Consider the following 20,133-nt stretch of genomic DNA (forward strand, 5'->3'; position numbering starts at 1 on the left):
ATTGTGTCTTTTGTATTTAATTCCGATGCAATTTCCGTGTTTCATCGTCAATAAGAAGGTCAGAGGGATACAGTAAACCTGAAGTGAAGCATCGGAAACTATAACTAGTGTCACAGAAATGGTTCAAAACATAGGTTGTAAGAAGAGTCAGTTATCTTGTACGTAAGTCGGCATTGTGCCTTTCGTATTTAATTCCGATGCAATTTCTGTGTTTCATCGTCAATAAGAAGGTCAGTGGGATACAGTAAACCTGAAGTTGAAGCATCGGAATCTATAACTAGTGTCACAGGAATGGTTCAAAATATAGACAGTAAGAAGAGTCAGTTTTCTTGAACTTAAGTCGGCATTGTGCCTTTTGTATTTAATTCCGACGACATATCTGTGTTTCATCGTCAATAAGAAGGTCAGTGGGATACAGTAAACCTGGAGTCAAGCATCGGAATCTATAACTAGTGTCACATGAATGGTTCAAAGCATAGACAGTAAGAAGAGACAGTTTTCTTGTACTTAAGTCGGCATTGAGCCATTTGTATTAAATTCCGATGCAATTTCTGTGTTACGTCTTCAATAAGAATGTCAGAGGGATACAGTAAACATGAAGTGAAGCATCGGAATCTATAACTAGTGTCACAGGAATGGTTCAAAACATAGACAGTAAGAAGAGTCAGTTTTCTTGTACTTAAGTCGGCATTGTGCCTTTTGAAATTTAATTCCGATGCAATTTCTGTGTTTCATCGTCAATAAGAAGGTCAGAGGGATACAGTAAACCTGAAGTGAAGCATCGGAATCTATACCTAGTGTCACAGGAATGGTTCAAAACATAGACAGTAAGAAGAGTCAGTTTTCTTGTACTTAAGTCGGCGTTGTGCCTTTTGTATTTAATTCCGATGCAATTTCCGTGTTTCATCGTCAATAAGAAGGTCAGAGGGATACAGTAAAAATGAAGTGAAGCATCGGAATCTATAACTAGTGTCACAGGAATGGTTCAAAACATAGACAGTAAGAAGAGTCAGTTTTCTTGTACTAAAGTCGGCGTTCTGCCTTTTGTATTTAATTCCAATGCAATTTCTGTGTTTCATCGTCAATAAGAACGTCAGATGGATACAGTGAACCTGAAGTGAATCATCGGAATCTATAACTAGTGTCACAGGAATGGTTCAAATCATAGACAGTAAGAAGAGTCAGTTTTATTGTACTTAAGTCGGCATTGTGCCTTTTGTATTTAATTCCGATGCAATTTCAGTGTTTCATCGACAATAAGAAGGTCAGAGGGGTACAGTGAACCTGAAGTGAATCATCGGAATCTATAACTAGTGTCACATGAATGGTTCAAAACATAGACAGTAAGAAGAGACAGTTTTCTTGTACTTAAGTCGGCATTGTGCCTTTTGTTTTAAATTCCGATGCAAATTCTGTGTTTCGTCGTCAATAAGAAGGTCAGAGGGATGCAGTAAACCTGAAGTGAAGCATCGGAATCTATAACTAGGGTCACAGGAATGGTTCAATCATAGACAGTAAGAAGAGTCAGTTTTCTTGTACTTAAGTCGGCATTGTGCCTTTTGTATTTCATTCCGATGCAATTTCTGTGTTTCATCGTCAATAAGAAGGTCAGAGGGATACAGTAAACCTGAAGTGAAGCATCGGAATCTATAACTAGTGTCACATGAATGGTTCAAACATAGACAGTAAGAAGAGTCAGTTTTCTTGTACATAAGTCGGCATTGTGCCTTTTGTATTTTATTCCGATGCAATTTCTGTGTTTCATCGTCAATAAGAAGGTCTGATGGATACAGTCAACCTGAAGTGAAGCATCGGAATCTATGACAAGTGTCACATGAATGGTTCAAACATAGACAGTAAAAAGAGTCAGTTTTCTTGTACTTAAGTCGGCATTATGCCTTTTGTATTTAATTCCGATGCAATTTCTGTGTTTCATCGTCAATAAGGAGGTCAGAGGGATACAGCAAACCTGAAGTGAAGCATCGGAATCTATGACAAGTATCACAGGAATGTTTCAAAATATAGACAGTAAGAAGAGTCAGTTTTCTTGTATGTAAGTCGGCATTGTGCCTTTTGTATTTAATTCCGATGCAATTTCTGTGTTTTATCGTCAATAAGAAAGTCAGAGGGATACAGTAAACCTGTAGTGAAGCATCGGAAACTATAACTAGTGTCACAGGAATGGTTCAAAACATAGACAGTGAGAAGAGTCAGTTTTCTTGTACTTAAGTCGGCATTGTGCCCTTTGTATTTAATTCCGATGCAATTTCTGTGTTTCATTAACAATAAGAAGGTCAAAGGGATACAGTAAACCTGAAGTGAAGCATCGGAATCTATAACTAGTGTCACAGGAATGGTTCAAAACATAGACAGTAAGAAGAGTCAGTTTTCTTGTACTAAAGTCGGCGTTCTGCCTTTTGTATTTAATTCCAATGCAATTTCTGTGTTTCATCGTCAATAAGAACGTCAGATGGATACAGTGAACCTGAAGTGAATCATCGGAATCTATAACTAGTGTCACAGGAATGGTTCAAATCATAGACAGTAAGAAGAGTCAGTTTTATTGTACTTAAGTCGGCATTGTGTCTTTTGTATTTAATTCCGATGCAATTTCAGTGTTTCATCGACAATAAGAAGGTCAGAGGGATACAGTGAACCTGAAGTGAACCATCGGAATCTATAACTAGTGTCACAAGAATGGTTCAAAACATGGACAATAAGAAGAGTCAGTTTTCTTGTACTTAAGTCGGCATTGTGCCTTTTGTATTTAATTCAGATGCCTTTTCTGTGTTTCATCGTCAATAAGAAGGTCAGACGGATGCAGTAAACCTGAAGTGAAGCCTCGGAATTTATAACTAGTGTCACAGGAATGGTTCAATCATAGACAGTAAGAAGAGTCAGTTTTCTTATACGTAAGTCGGCATTGTGCCTTTTGTATTTAATTCCGATGCAATTTCTGTGTTTTATCGTCAATAAGAAGGTCAGAGGGATACAGTAAACCTGAAGTGAAGCATCGGAATCTATTACTAGTGTCACAGGAATGGTTCAAAACATAGACAGTAAGAAGAGTCAGTTTTCTTGTACTTAAGTCGGCATTGTGCCCTTTGTATTTAATTCCGATGCAATTTCTGTGTTTCATTAACAATAAGAAGGTCAAAGGGATACAGTAAACCTGAAGTGAAGCATCGGAATCTATAACTAGTGTCACAGGAATCGTTCAAAACATAGACAGTAAGAAAAGTCAGTTTTCTTGTACTAAAGTCGGCGTTCAGCCTTTTGTATTTAATTCCAATGCAATTTCTGTGTTTCATCGTCAATAAGAACGTCAGATGGATACAGTGAACCTGAAGTGAATCATCGGAATCTATAACTAGTGTCACAGGAATGGTTCAAATCATAGAGAGTAAGAAGAGTCAGTTTTATTGTACTTAAGTCGGCATTGTGCGTTTTGTATTTAATTCCGATGCAATTTCTGTGTTTCATCGTCAATAAGGGGGTCAGAGGGATACAGTAAACCTGAAGTGAACCATCGGAATCTATAACTAGTGTCACAGGAATGGTTCAAAACATAGACAGTAATATGAGTCAGTTTTCTAAAAACTAAAGTCGGCGTTGTGCCTTTTGTATTTAATTCCAATCCTATTTCTGTGTTTCATCGTCAATAAGAACGTCAGAGGGATACAGTCAACCTGAAGTGAAGCATCGGAATCTATAACTAGTGTCGCAGGAATGGTTCAAAGCATAGACAGTAAGATGAGACAGTTTTCTTGTACTTAAGTCGGCATTGTGCCTTTTGTATTTCATTCCGATGCAATTTCAGTGTTTCATCGTCAATAACAAGGTCGGAGGGATACAGTAAACCTGAAGTGAAGCATCGGAATGAATAACAAGTGTCACAGGAATTGTTCAAAGCATAGTCAGTAAGAAGAGTCAGTTTTCTTGTACTTATGTCGGCTTTGTGCCTTTTGTATTAAATTCCGATGCAATTTCTGTGCTTCATCGTTAATAAGAAGGTAAGAGGGATGCAGAAAACATGAAGTGAAGCATCGGAATCTATAACTAGTGTCACAGGAATGGTTCAAAACATAGACAGTAAGAAGAGTCAGTTTTCTTGTACTTAAGTCGGCATTGTGCCTCTTGTATTTAATTCCGATGCAATTTCAGTGTTTCATCGTCAATAAGAAGGTCGGAGGGATACAGTAAACCTGAAGTGAAGCATCGGAATCTATAACTAGTGTCACAGGAATGGTTCAAGGCATAGACAGTAAGAAGAGTCAGTTTTCTTGTACTTAAGTCGGCATTGTGCCTTTTGTATTTAATTCCGATGCAATTTCTGTGTTCATCGTCAATAAGAAGGTCAGAGGGATACACTAAACCTGGAGTAAAGCATCGGAATCTATAACTAGTGTCACATGAATGGTTCTAAACATCGTCAGTGAGAAGAGTCAGTTTTCTTGTACTTATGTCGGCATTGTGCCTTTTGTATTAAATTCCGATGCAATTTCTGTGTTTCATCGTCAATAAGAAGGTCAGAGGGATACAGTAAACCTAAAGTGAAGCATCGGAATCTATAACTATTGTCACAGGAATGGCTCAAAACATAGACAGTAAGAGGAGTCTATTTTCTTGTACTTAAGTCTGCATTGTGCCTTTTGTATTTAATTCCGATGCAATTTCCGTGTTTCATCGTCAATAAGAAGGTCAGAGGGATAAACCTGAAGTGTAGCATCAGAATCTATAACTAGTGTCACAGAAATGTGTCAAAACATAGATTGTAAGAAGAGTCAGTTATCTTGTACTTAGGTCGGCACTGTGCCTTTCGTATTTAATTCCGATGCAATTTCTGTGTTTCATTGTCAATAAGAAGGTCAGTGGGATACAGTAAACCTGAAGTGAAGCATCGGAATCTATAACTAGTGTCACAGGAATGGTTCAAAATATAGACAGTGAGAAGAGTCAGTTTTCTTGTACTTAAGTCGGCATTGTGCCTTTTCTATTTAATTCCGACGCAATATCTGTGTTTCATCGTCAATAAGAAGGTCAGAGAGATACAGTAAACTTGAAGTGAAGCATCTGAATCTATACCTAGTGTCACAGGAATGGATCAAAACATAGACAGTAAGAAGAGTCAGTTTTCGTGTACTTCAGTCGGCATTGTGTCTTTTGTATTTAATTCCAATGCAATTTCCGTGTTTCATCGTCAATAAGAAGGTCAGAGGGATACAGTAAACCTGAAGTGAAGCATCGGAATCTATAACTAGTGTCACAGAAATGGTTCAGAACGTAGATTGTAAGAAGAGTCAATTATCTTGTACGTAAGTCGGCATTGTGCCTTTCGTATTTAATTCCGATGCAATTTCTGTGTTTCATCGTCAATAAGAAGGTCAGTGGGATACAGTAAACCTGAAGTGAAGCATCGGAATCTATAACTAGTGTCACAGGAATGGTTCAAGGCATAGACAGTAAGAAGAGTCAGTTTTCTTGTACTTAAGTCGGCATTGTGCCTTTTGTATTTAATTCCGATGCAATTTCTGTGTTCATCGTCAATAAGAAGGTCAGAGGGATACACTAAACCTGGAGTAAAGCATCGGAATCTATAACTAGTGTCACATGAATGGTTCTAAACATAGTCAGTAAGAAGAGTCAGTTTTCTTGTACTTATGTCGGCATTGTGCCTTTTGTATTAAATTCCGATGCAATTTCTGTGTTTCATCGTCAATAAGAAGGTCAGAGGGATTCAGTAAACCTGAAGTGAAGCATCGGAATCTATAACTATTGTCACAGGAATGGCTCAAAACATAGACAGTAAGAGGAGTCTATTTTCTTGTACTTAAGTCTGCATTGTGCCTTTTGTATTTAATTCCGATGCAATTTCCGTGTTTTATCGTCAATAAGACGGTCAGATGGATAAACCTGAATTGAAGCATCAGAATCTATAACTAGTGTCACAGAAATGGGTCAAAACATAGATTGTAAGAAGAGTTAGTTATCTTGTACTTAAGTCGGCATTGTGCCTTTCGTATTTAATTCCGATGCAATTTCTGTGTTTCATCGTCAATAAGAAGGTCAGTGGGATACAGTAAACCTGAAGTGAAGCATCGGAATCTATAACTAGTGTCACAGAAATGGTTCAAAACATAGAATGTAAGAAGAGTCAGTTATCTTGTACGTAAGTCGGCATTGTGCCTTTCGTATTTAATTCCGATGCAATTTCTGTGTTTCATCGTCAATAAGAAGGTCAGTGGGATACAGTAAACCTGAAGTGAAGCATAGGAATCTATAACTAGTGTCACAGGAATGGTTCAAAATATAGACAGTAAGAAGAGTCAGTTTTCTTGTACTTAAGTCGGCATTGTGCCTTTGTATTTAATTCCGACGCAATATCTGCGTTTCATAGTCAATAAGAAGGTCAGAGGGATACAGTAAACGTAAAGTGAAGCATCGGAATCTATAAGTAGTGTCACATGAATGGTTCAAACATAGACAGTAAGAAGAGTCAGTTTTCTTGCACATAAGTCGGCATTGTGCCTTTTGTAATTAATTCCGATGCAATTTCTGTGATTCATCGTCAATAGGAAGGTCAGAGGGATACAGTAAACTTGAAGTGAAGCATCTGAATCTATACCTTGTGTCACAGGAATGGATCAAAACATAGACGGTAAGAAGAGTCAGTTTTCGTGTACTTAAGTCGGCATTGTGTCTTTTGTATTTAATTCCAATGCAATTTCCGTGTTTCATCGTCAATAAGAAGGTCAGAGGGATACAGTAAACCTGAAGTGAAGCATCGGAATCTATAACTAGTGTCACAGGAATGGTTCAAAATATAGACAGTGAGAAGAGTCAGTTTTCTTGTACTTAAGTCGGCATTGTGCCTTTTGTATTTAATTCCGACGCAATATCTGCGTTTCATCGTCAATAAGAAGGTCAGTGGGATACAGTAAACCTGGAGTCAAGCATCGGAATCTATAACTAGTGTCACATGAATGGTTCAAATCATAGACAGTCAGAAGAGACAGTTTTCTTGTACTTAAGTCGGCATTGTGCCTTTTGTATTAAATTCCGATGCAATTTCTGTGTTACGTCGTCAATAAGAAGGTCAGAGGGATACAGTAAACATGAAGTGAAGCATCGGAATCTATAACTAGTGTCACAGGAATGGTTCAAAACATAGACAGTAAGAAGAGTCAGTTTTCTTGTACTTAAGTCGGCATTGTGACTTTTGTATTTAATTCCGATGCAATTTCTGTGTTTCATCGTCAATAAGAAGGGCAGAGGGATACAGTAAACCTGAAGTGAAGCATCGGAATCTATACATAGTGTCACAGGAATGGTTCAAAACATAGACAGTAAGAAGAGTCAGTTTTCTTGTACTTAAGTCGGCGTTGTGCCTTTTGTATTTAATTCCGATGCAATATAGGTGTTTCATCGTCAATAAGAAGGTCAGAGGGATACAGTAAAAATGAAGTGAAGCATCGGAATCTATAACTAGTGTCATAGGAATGGTTCAAAACATAGACAGTAAGAAGAGTCAGTTACCTTGTACTTAAGTCGCCATTGTGCCCTTTGTATTTAACTCCGATGCCATTTCTGTGTTTCATCGTCAATAAGAAGGTCAGAGGGATACAGTAAACCTCAAGTGAAGCATCGGAATCTATAACTAGCGTCACAGGAAAGGTTCAAAACATAGACCTTAAGAAGAGTCGGTTTTCTTGTACTTAAGTAGGCATTGTGCCTTTTGTATTTAATTCCGACGCAATATCTGTGTTTCATCGTCAATAAGAAGGTCAGTGGGATACAGTAAACCTGGAGTCAAGCATAGGAATCTATAACTAGTGTCACATGAATGGTTCAAAACATAGACAGTAAGATGAGACAGTTTTCTTGTACTTAAGTCGGCATTGTGCCTTTTGTATCAAATTCCGATGCAATTTCTGTGTTTCGTCGTCAATAAAAAGGTCAGAGAAATGCAGTAAACATGAAGTGAAGCATCGGAATCTATAACTAGTGTCACAGGAATGGTTCAATCATAGACAGTAAGAAGAGTCAGTTTTCTTGTACTTAAGTCGGCATTGTGCCTTTTGTATTTCATTCCGATGCAATTCCTGTGTTTCATCGTCAATAAGAAGGTCAGAGGGATACAGTAAACCTGAAGTGAAGCATCGGAATCTATAACTAGTGTCACAGGAATGGTTCAAAACGTAGGCAGTAAGAAGAGTCAGTTTTATTGTACTTAAGTCGGCATTGTGCCTTTTGTATTTAAATCCGATGCATTTTCTGTGTTTCATCGTCAATAAGAAGGTCAGAGGGATACACAAAAACTGGAGGAAAGCATCGGTATCAATAACTAGTGTCACATGAATGGTTCAAAACATAGACAGTAAGAAGAGTCAGTTTTCTTGTACTTAAGTCGGCATTGTGCCTTTTGTATTAAATTCCGATGCAATTTCTGTGTTTCATCGTCAATAAGAAGGTCAGAGGGATACAGTAAACGTAAAGTGAAGCATCGGAATCTATAACTAGTGTCACATGAATGGTTCAAACATAGACAGTAAGAAGAGTCAGTTTTCTTGTACATAAGTAGGCATTGTGCCTTTTGTAATTAATTTCGATGCAATTTCTGTGTTTCATCGTCAATAAGAAGGTCTGATGGATACAGTAAACCTGAAGCGAAACATCGGAATCTATAACTAGTGTCACAGAAATGGTTCAAAACATAGATTGTAAGAAGAGTCAGTTATCTTGTACGTAAGTCGGCATTGTGCCTTTCGTATTTAATTCCGATGCAATTTCTGTGTTTCATCGTCAATAGGAAGGTCAGTGGGATACAGTAAACCTGAAGTGAAGCATCGGAATCTATAACTAGTGTCACAGGAATGGTTCAAAATATAGAAAAGTGAAAAGAGTCAGTTTTCTTGTACTTAAGTCGTCGTTGTGCCTTTTGTATTTAATTCCGACGCAATATCTGTGTTTCGTCGTCAATAAGAAGGTCAGTGGGATACAGTAAACCTGGAGTCAAGCATCGGAATCTATAACTAGTGTCAGATGAATAATTCAAAGCATAGACAGTAAGAAGAGAAAGTTTCCTTGTACTTAAGTCGGCATTGTGCCTTTTGTATTAAATTCCGATGCAATTTCTGTGTTACGTAGTCAATAAGAAGGTCAGAGGGATACAGTAAACATGAAGTGAAGCATCGGAATCTATAACTAGTGTCACAGGAATGATTCAAAACATAGACAGTAAGAAGAGTCAGTTTTCTTGTACTTATGTCGGCATTGTCACTTTTGTTTTTAATTCCGATGCAATTTCTGTGTTTCATCGTCAATAAGAAGGTCAGAGGGATACAGTAAAAATGAAGTGAAGCATCGGAATCTATAACTAGTGTCACATGAATGGTTCAAACATAGACAGTAAAAAGAGTCAGTTTTCTTGTACTTAAGTCGGCATTATGCCTTTTGTATTTAATTCCGATGCAATTTCTGTGTTTCATCGTCAATAAGGAGGTCAGAGGGATACAGCAAAGCTGAAGTGAAGCTTCGGAATCTATGACATGTGTCACAGGAATGGTTCAAAATATAGACAGTAAGAAGAGTCAGTTTTCTTGTACGTAAGTCGGCATTGTGCCTTTTGTATTTAATTCCGATGCAATTTCTGTGTTTTATCGTCAATAAGAAAGTCAGAGGTATACAGTAAACCTGTAGTGAAGCATCGGAATCTATAACTAGTGTCACAGGAATGGTTCAAAACATAGACAGTAAGAAGAGTCAGTTTTCTTGTACTAAGGTCGGCGTTCTGCCTTTTGTATTTAATTCCAATGCAATTTCTGTGTTTCATCGTCAATAAGAACGTCAGATGGATACAGTGAACCTGAAGTGAATCATCGGAATCTATAACTAGTGTCACAGGAATGGTTCAAATCATAGACAGTAAGAAGAGTCAGTTTTATTGTACTTAAGTCGGCATTGTGTCTTTTGTATTTAATTCCGATGCAATTTCAGTGTTTCATCGACAATAAGAAAGTCAGAGGGCTACAGTGAACCTGAAGTGAAGCATCGGAATCTATAACTAGTGTCACAGAAATGGTTCAAAACATGGACAATAAGAAGAGTCAGTTTTCTTGTACTTAAGTCGGCGTTGTGCCTTTTGTATTTAATTCCGATGCAATATCCGTGTTTCATCGTCAATAAGAAGGTCAGAGGGATACAGTAAAAATGAAGTGAAGCATCGGAATCTATAACTAGTGTCATAGGAATGGTTCAAAACATAGACAGTAAGAAGAGTCAGTTACCTTGTACTTAAGTCGCCATTGTGCCCTTTGTATTTAACTCCGATGCCATTTCTGTGTTTCATCGTCAATAAGAAGGTCAGAGGGATACAGTAAACCTCAAGTGAAGCATCGGAATCTATAACTAGCGTCACAGGAAAGGTTCAAAACATAGACCTTAAGAAGAGTCGGTTTTCTTGTACTTAAGTAGGCATTGTGCCTTTTGTATTTAATTCCGACGCAATATCTGTGTTTCATCGTCAATAAGAAGGTCAGTGGGATACAGTAAACCTGGAGTCAAGCATAGGAATCTATAACTAGTGTCACATGAATGGTTCAAAACATAGACAGTAAGATGAGACAGTTTTCTTGTACTTAAGTCGGCATTGTGCCTTTTGTATCAAATTCCGATGCAATTTCTGTGTTTCGTCGTCAATAAAAAGGTCAGAGAAATGCAGTAAACATGAAGTGAAGCATCGGAATCTATAACTAGTGTCACAGGAATGGTTCAATCATAGACAGTAAGAAGAGTCAGTTTTCTTGTACTTAAGTCGGCATTGTGCCTTTTGTATTTCATTCCGATGCAATTCCTGTGTTTCATCGTCAATAAGAAGGTCAGAGGGATACAGTAAACCTGAAGTGAAGCATCGGAATCTATAACTAGTGTCACAGGAATGGTTCAAAACGTAGGCAGTAAGAAGAGTCAGTTTTATTGTACTTAAGTCGGCATTGTGCCTTTTGTATTTAAATCCGATGCATTTTCTGTGTTTCATCGTCAATAAGAAGGTCAGAGGGATACACAAAAACTGGAGGAAAGCATCGGTATCAATAACTAGTGTCACATGAATGGTTCAAAACATAGACAATAAGAAGAGTCAGTTTTCTTGTACTTAAGTCGGCATTGTGCCTTTTGTATTAAATTCCGATGCAATTTCTGTGTTTCATCGTCAATAAGAAGGTCAGAGGGATACAGTAAACGTAAAGTGAAGCATCGGAATCTATAACTAGTGTCACATGAATGGTTCAAACATAGACAGTAAGAAGAGTCAGTTTTCTTGTACATAAGTAGGCATTGTGCCTTTTGTAATTAATTTCGATGCAATTTCTGTGTTTCATCGTCAATAAGAAGGTCTGATAGATACAGTAAACCTGAAGCGAAACATCGGAATCTATAACTAGTGTCACAGAAATGGTTCAAAACATAGATTGTAAGAAGAGTCAGTTATCTTGTACGTAAGTCGGCATTGTGCCTTTCGTATTTAATTCCGATGCAATTTCTGTGTTTCATCGTCAATAGGAAGGTCAGTGGGATACAGTAAACCTGAAGTGAAGCATCGGAATCTATAACTAGTGTCACAGGAATGGTTCAAAATATAGAAAAGTGAAAAGAGTCAGTTTTCTTGTACTTAAGTCGTCGTTGTGCCTTTTGTATTTAATTCCGACGCAATATCTGTGTTTCGTCGTCAATAAGAAGGTCAGTGGGATACAGTAAACCTGGAGTCAAGCATCGGAATCTATAACTAGTGTCAGATGAATAATTCAAAGCATAGACAGTAAGAAGAGAAAGTTTCCTTGTACTTAAGTCGGCATTGTGCCTTTTGTATTAAATTCCGATGCAATTTCTGTGTTACGTCGTCAATAAGAAGGTCAGAGGGATACAGTAAACATGAAGTGAAGCATCGGAATCTATAACTAGTGTCACAGGAATGATTCAAAACATAGACAGTAAGAAGAGTCAGTTTTCTTGTACTTATGTCGGCATTGTCACTTTTGTTTTTAATTCCGATGCAATTTCTGTGTTTCATCGTCAATAAGAAGGTCAGAGGGATACAGTAAAAATGAAGTGAAGCATCGGAATCTATAACTAGTGTCACATGAATGGTTCAAACATAGACAGTAAAAAGAGTCAGTTTTCTTGTACTTAAGTCGGCATTATGCCTTTTGTATTTAATTCCGATGCAATTTCTGTGTTTCATCGTCAATAAGGAGGTCAGAGGGATACAGCAAAGCTGAAGTGAAGCTTCGGAATCTATGACATGTGTCACAGGAATGGTTCAAAATATAGACAGTAAGAAGAGTCAGTTTTCTTGTACGTAAGTCGGCATTGTGCCTTTTGTATTTAATTCCGATGCAATTTCTGTGTTTTATCGTCAATAAGAAAGTCAGAGGTATACAGTAAACCTGTAGTGAAGCATCGGAATCTATAACTAGTGTCACAGGAATGGTTCAAAACATAGACAGTAAGAAGAGTCAGTTTTCTTGTACTAAGGTCGGCGTTCTGCCTTTTGTATTTAATTCCAATGCAATTTCTGTGTTTCATCGTCAATAAGAACGTCAGATGGATACAGTGAACCTGAAGTGAATCATCGGAATCTATAACTAGTGTCACAGGAATGGTTCAAATCATAGACAGTAAGAAGAGTCAGTTTTATTGTACTTAAGTCGGCATTGTGTCTTTTGTATTTAATTCCGATGCAATTTCAGTGTTTCATCGACAATAAGAAAGTCAGAGGGCTACAGTGAACCTGAAGTGAAGCATCGGAATCTATAACTAGTGTCACAGAAATGGTTCAAAACATGGACAATAAGAAGAGTCAGTTTTCTTGTACTTAAGTCGGCGTTGTGCCTTTTGTATTTAATTCCGATGCAATATCCGTGTTTCATCGTCAATAAGAAGGTCAGAGGGATACAGTAAAAATGAAGTGAAGCATCGGAATCTATAACTAGTGTCATAGGAATGGTTCAAAACATAGACAGTAAGAAGAGTCAGTTACCTTGTACTTAAGTCGCCATTGTGCCCTTTGTATTTAACTCCGATGCCATTTCTGTGTTTCATCGTCAATAAGAAGGTCAGAGGGATACAGTAAACCTCAAGTGAAGCATCGGAATCTATAACTAGCGTCACAGGAAAGGTTCAAAACATAGACCTTAAGAAGAGTCGGTTTTCTTGTACTTAAGTAGGCATTGTGCCTTTTGTATTTAATTCCGACGCAATATCTGTGTTTCATCGTCAATAAGAAGGTCAGTGGGATACAGTAAACCTGGAGTCAAGCATAGGAATCTATAACTAGTGTCACATGAATGGTTCAAAACATAGACAGTAAGAAGAGACAGTTTTCTTGTACTTAAGTCGGCATTGTGCCTTTTGTATCAAATTCCGATGCAATTTCTGTGTTTCGTCGTCAATAAGAAGGTCAGAGAAATGCAGTAAACATGAAGTGAAGCATCGGAATCTATAACTAGTGTCACAGGAATGGTTCAATCATAGACAGTAAGAAGAGTCAGTTTTCTTGTACTTAAGTCGGCATTGTGCCTTTTGTATTTCATTCCGATGCAATTTCTGTGTTTCATCGTCAATAAGAAGGTCAGAGGGATACAGTAAACCTGAAGTGAAGCATCGGAATCTATAACTAGTGTCACAGGAATGGTTCAAATCGTAGGCAGTAAGAAGAGTCAGTTTTCTTGTACTTAAGTCGGCATTGTGCCTTTTGTATTTAAATCCGATGCATTTTCTGTGTTTCATCGTCAATAAGAAGGTCAGAGGGATACACAAAAACTGGAGGAAAGCATCGGTATCTATAACTAGTGTCACATGAATGGTTCAAAACATAGACAGTAAGAAGAGTCAGTTTTCTTGTACTTAAGTCGGCATTGTGCCTTTTGTATAAAATTCCGATGCAATTTCTGTGTTTCGTCGTCAATAAGAAGGTCAGAGGGATACAGTAAACGTAAAGTGAAGCATCGGAATCTATAACTAGTGTCACATGAATGGTTCAAACATAGAGAGTAAGAAGTGTCAGTTTTCTTGTACATAAGTCGGCATTGTGCCTTTTGTAATTAATTTCGATGCAATTTCTGTGTTTCATCGTCAATAAGAAGGTCTGATGGATACAGTAAACCTGAAGCGAAACATCGGAAGCAATAACTAGTGTCACATGAATGGTCCAAATCATAGACAGTAAGAAGAGTCAGTTTTCTTGTATTTAAGTCGTCATTGTGCCTTTTGTATTTAATTCAGATGCAATTACTGTGATTCATCGTCAATAAGAAGGTCAGAGGGATCCAGTAAACCTGAAGTGAAGCATCGGAATCTAGAACTAGTGTCACAGGAATGGTTCAAAACATAGACAGTAAGAAGAGTCAGTTTTCTAGTACTTAAGTCGGCATTGTGCATTTTGTATTTAATTCCGATGCAATTACTGTGTTTCATCGTCAATAAGAAGGTCAGAGGGATACAGTAAACTTGAAGTGAAGCATCTGAATCTATACCTAGTGTCACAGGAATGAATCAAAACATAGACAGTAAGAAGAGTCAGTTTTCGTGTACTTAAGTCGGCATTGTGTCTTTTGTATTTAATTCCGATGCAATTTCCGTGTTTCATCGTCAATAAGAAGGTCAGAGGGATACAGTAAACCTGAAGTGAAGCATCGGAATCTATAACTAGTGTCACAGAAATGGTTCAAAACATAGATTGTAAGAAGAGTCAGTTATCTTGTACGTAAGTCGGCATTGTGCCTTTCGTATTTAATTCCGATGCAATTTCTGTGTTTTATCGTCAATAAGAAGGTCAGTGGGATACAGTAAACCTGAAGTGAAGCATCGGAATCTATAACTAGTGTCACAGGAATGGTTCAAAATATAGACAGTAAAAAGAGTCAGTTTTCTTGTACTTAAGTCGTCGTTGTGCCTTTTGTATTTAATTCCGACGCAATATCTGTGTTTCGTCGTCAATAAGAAGGTCAGTGGGATACAGTAAACCTGGAGTCAAGCATCGGAATCTATAACTAGTGTCACATGAATAATTCAAAGCATAGACAGTAAGAAGAGAAAGTTTCCTTGTACTTAAGTCGGCATTGTGCCTTTTGTATTAAATTCCGATGCAATTTCTGTGTTTCGTCGTCAATAAGAAGGTCAGAGGGATACAGTAAACATGAAGTGAAGCATCGGAATCTACAACTAGTGTCACAGGAATGATTCAAAACATAGACAGTAAGAAGAGTCAGTTTTCTTGTACTTAAGTCGGCATTGTCACTTTTGTTTTTAATTCCGATGCAATTTCTGTGTTTCATCGTCAATAAGAAGGTCAGAGGGATACAGTAAAAATGAAGTGAAGCATCGGAATCTATAACTAGTGTCACATGAATGGTTCAAACATAGACAGTAAAAAGAGTTAGTTTTCTTGTACTTAAGTCGGCATTATGCCTTTTGTATTTAATTCCGATGCAATTTCTGTGTTTCATCGTCAATAAGGAGGTCAGAGGGATACAGCAAACCTGAAGTGAAGCTTCGGAATCTATGACAAGTGTCACAGGAATGGTTCAAAATATAGACAGTAAGAAGAGTCAGTTTTCTTGTACTTAAGTCGGCATTGTGCCCTTTGTATTTAATTCCGATGCAATTTCTGTGTTTCATTAACAATAAGAAGGTCAAAGGGATACAGTAAACCTGAAGTGAAGCATCGGAATCTATAACTAGTGTCACAGGAATGGTTCAAAACATAGACAGTAAGAAGAGTCAGTTTTCTTGTACTAAAGTCGGCGTTCTGCCTTTTGTATTTAATTCCAATGCAATTTCTATGTTTCATCGTCAATAAGAACGTCAGATGGATACAGTGAACCTGAAGTGAATCATCGGAATCTATAACTAGTGTCACAGGAATGGTTCAAATCATAGACAGTAAGAAGAGTCAGTTTTATTGTACTTAAGTCGGCATTGTGTCTTTTGTATTTAATTCCGATGCAATTTCAGTGTTTCATCGACAATAAGAAAGTCAGAGGGATACAGTGAACCTGAAGTGAAGCATCGGAATCTATAACTAGTGTCACAGGAATGGTTCAAAACATGGACAATAAGAAGAGTCAGTTTTCTTGTACTTAAGTCGGCATTGTGCCTTTTGTATTTAATTCCGATGCCTTTTCTGTGTTTCATCGTCAATAAGAAGGTCAGACGGATGCAGTAAACCTGAAGTGAAGCCTCGGAATCTATAACTAGTGTCACAGGAATGGTTCAATCATAGACAGTAAGAAGAGTCAGTTTTCTTGTACGTAAGTCGGCATTGTGCCTTTTGTATTTAATTCCGATGCAATTTCTGTGTTTTATCGTCAATAAGAAGGTCAGAGGGATACAGTAAACCTGAAGTGAAGCATCGGAATCTATAACTAGTGTCACAGGAATGGTTCAATACATAGACAGTAAGAAGAGTCAGTTTTCTTGTACTTAAGTCGGCATTGTGCCCTTTGTATTTAATTCCGATGCAATTTCTGTGTTTCATTAACAATAAGAAGGTCAAAGGGATACAGTAAACCTGAAGTGAAGCATCGGAATCTATAAATAGTGTCACAGGAATGGTTCATAACATAGACAGTAAGAAAAGTCAGTTTTCTTGTACTAAAGTCGGCGTTCTGCCTTTTGTATTTAATTCCAATGCAATTTCTGTGTTTCATCGTCAATAAGAACGTCAGATGGATACAGTGAACCTGAAGTGAATCATCGTAATCTATAACTAGTGTCACAGGAATGGTTCAAATCATAGAGAGTAAGAAGAGTCAGTTTTATTGTACTTAAGTCGGCATTGTGCCCTTTGTATTTAATTCCGATGCAATTTCTGTGTTTCATCGTCAATAAGGGGGTCAGAGGGATACAGTAAACCTGAAGTGAACCATCGGAATCTATAACTAGTGTCACAGGAATGGTTCAAAACATAGACAGTAAGATGAGTCAGTTTTCTAAAAACTAAAGTCGGCGTTGTGCCTTTTGTATTTAATTCCAGTGCAATTTCTGTGTTTCATCGTCAATTAGAACGTCAGAGGGATACAGTCAACCTGAAGTGAAGCATCGGAATCTATAACTAGTGTCACAGGAATGGTTCAAAGCATAGACAGTAAGATGAGACAGTTTTCTTGTACTTAAGTCGGCCTTGTGCCTTTTGTATTTCATTCCGATGCAATTTCAGTGTTTCATCGTCAATAAGAAGGTCGGAGGGATACAGTAAACCTGAAGCGAAGCATCGGAATCAATAACAAGTGTCACAGGAATTGTTCAAAGCATAGTCAGTAAGAAGAGTCAGTCTTCTTGTACTTATGTCGGCATTGTGCCTTTTGTATTAAATTCCGATGCAATTTCTGTGTTTCATCGTTAATAAGAAGGTATGAGGGATACAGAAAACATGAAGTGAAGCATCGGAATCTATAACTAGTGTCACAGGAATGGTTCAAAACATAGACAGTAAGAAGAGTCAGTTTTCTTGTACTTAAGTCGGCATTGTGCCTTTTGCATTTAATTCCGATGCAATTTCAGTGTTTCATCGTCTATAAGAAGGTCGGAGGGATACAGTAAACCTGAAGTGAAGCATCGGAATCTATAACTAGTGTCACAGGAATGGTTCAAGGCATAGACAGTAAGAAGAGTCAGTTTTCTTGTACTTAAGTCGGCATTGTGCCTTTTGTATTTAATTCCGACGCAATTTCTGTGTTCATCGTCAATAAGAAGGTCAGAGGGATACACTAAACCTGGAGTAAAGCATCGGAATCTATAACTAGTGTCACATGAATGGTTCTAAACATCGTCAGTAAGAAGAGTCAGTTTTCTTGTTCTTATGTCGGCATTGTGCCTTTTGTATTAAATTCCGATCCAATTCTGTGTTTCATCGTCAATAAGAAGGTCAGAGGGATACAGTAAACCTGAAGTGAAGCATCGGAATCTATAACTATTGTCACAGGAATGGCTCAAAACATAGACAGTAAGAGGAGTCTATTTTCTTGTACTTAAGTCTGCATTGTGCCTTTTGTATTTAATTCCGATGCAATTTCCGTGTTTCATCGTCAATAAGAAGGTCAGAGGGATAAACCTGAAGTGAAGCATCGGAATCTATAACTATTGTCACAGGAATGGCTCAAAACATAGACAGTAAGAGGAGTCTATTTTCTTGTACTTAAGTCTGCATTGTGCCTTTTGTATTTAAATCCGATGAATTTTCTGTGTTTCATCGTCAATAAGAAGGTCAGAAGGATGCAGTAAACCTGAAGTGATGCATCGGAATCTACAACTAGTGTCACAGGAATGGTTCAATCATACACAGTAAGAAGAGTCAATTTTCTTGTACTTAAGTCGGCAATGTGCCTTTTGTATTTCATTCCGATGCAATTTCTGTGTTTCATCGTCAATAAGAAGGTCAGAGGGACACAGTAAACTTGAAGTGAAGCATCTGAATCTATACCTAGTGTCACAGGAATAGATCAAAACATAGACAGTAAGAAGAGACAGTTTTCGTGTACTTAAGTCGGCATTGTGTCTTTTGTATCTAATTCCAATGCAATTTCCGTGTTTCATCGTCAATAAGAAGGTCAGAGGGATACAGTAAACCTGAAGTGAAGCATCGGAATCTATAACTAGTGTCACAGAAATGGTTCAAAACATAGATTGTAAGAAGAGTCAGTTATCTTGTACGTAAGTCGGCATTGTGCCTTTCGTATTTAATTCCGATGCAATTTCTGTGTTTCATCGTCAATAAGAAGGTCAGTGGGATACAGTAAACCTGAAGTGAAGCATCGGAATCTATAACTAGTGTCACAGGAATGGTTCAAGGCATAGACAGTAAGAAGAGTCAGTTTTCTTGTACTTAAGTCGGCATTGTGCCTTTTGTATTTAATTCCGATGCAATTTCTGTGTTAATCGTCAATAAGAAGGTCAGAGGGATACACTAAACCTGGAGTAAAGCATCGGAATCTGTAACTAGTGTCACATGAATGGTTCTAAACATAGTCAGTAAGAAGAGTCAGTTTTCTTGTACTTATGTCGGCATTGTGCCTTTTGTATTAAATTCCGATGCAATTTCTGTGTTTCATCGTCAATAAGAAGGTCAGAGGGATACAGTAAACCTGAAGTGAAGCATCGGAATCTATAACTATTGTCACAGGAATGGCTCAAATCATAGACAGTAAGAGGAGTCTATTTTCTTATACTTAAGTCTGCATTGTGCCTTTTGTATTTAATTCCGATGCAATTTCCGTGTTTCATCGTCAATAAGAAGGTCAGATGGATAAACCTGAAGTGAAGCATCAGAATCTATAACTAGTGTCACAGAAATGGGTCAAAACATAGATTGTAAGAAGAGTCAGTTATCTTGTACTTAGGTCGGCATTGTGCCTTTCGTATTTAATTCCGATGCAATTTCTGTGTTTCATCGTCAATAAGAAGGTCAGTGGGATACAGTAAACCTGAAGTGAAGCATCGGAATCTATAACTAGTGTCACAGGAATGGTTCAAAATATAGACAGTGAGAAGAGTCAGTTTTCTTGTACTTAAGTCGGCATTGTGCCTTTTGTATTTAATTCCGACGCAATATCTGTGTTTCATCGTCAATAAGAAGGTCAGTGGGATACAGTAAACCTGGAGTCAAGCATCGGAATCTATAACTAGTGTCACATGAATGGTTCAAAACATAGACAGTAAGAAGAGTCAGTTTTCTTGTACTTAAGTCGGCATTGTGCCCTTTGTATTTAATTCCGATGCAATTTCTGTGTTTCATTAACAATAAGAAGGTCCAAGGGATACAGTAAACCTGAAGTGAAGCATCGGAATCTATAACTAGTGTCACAGGAATGGTTCAAAACATAGACAGTAAGAAGAGTCAGTTTTCTTGTACTAAAGTCGGCGTTCTGCCTTTTGTATTTAATTCCAATGCAATTTCTGTGTTTCATCGTCAATAAGAACGTCAGATGGATACAGTGAACCTGAAGTGAATCATCGGAATCTATAACTAGTGTCACAGGAATAGTTCAAATCATAGACAGTAAGAAGAGTCAGTTTTATTGTACTTAAGTCGGCATTGTGCCTTTTGTATTTAATTCCGATGCAATTTCAGTGTTTCAT

The sequence above is a fragment of the Schistocerca americana genome, chromosome 8 (assembly GCF_021461395.2).
Source record: "Schistocerca americana isolate TAMUIC-IGC-003095 chromosome 8, iqSchAmer2.1, whole genome shotgun sequence".
NCBI lineage: Eukaryota > Metazoa > Arthropoda > Insecta > Orthoptera > Acrididae > Schistocerca > Schistocerca americana.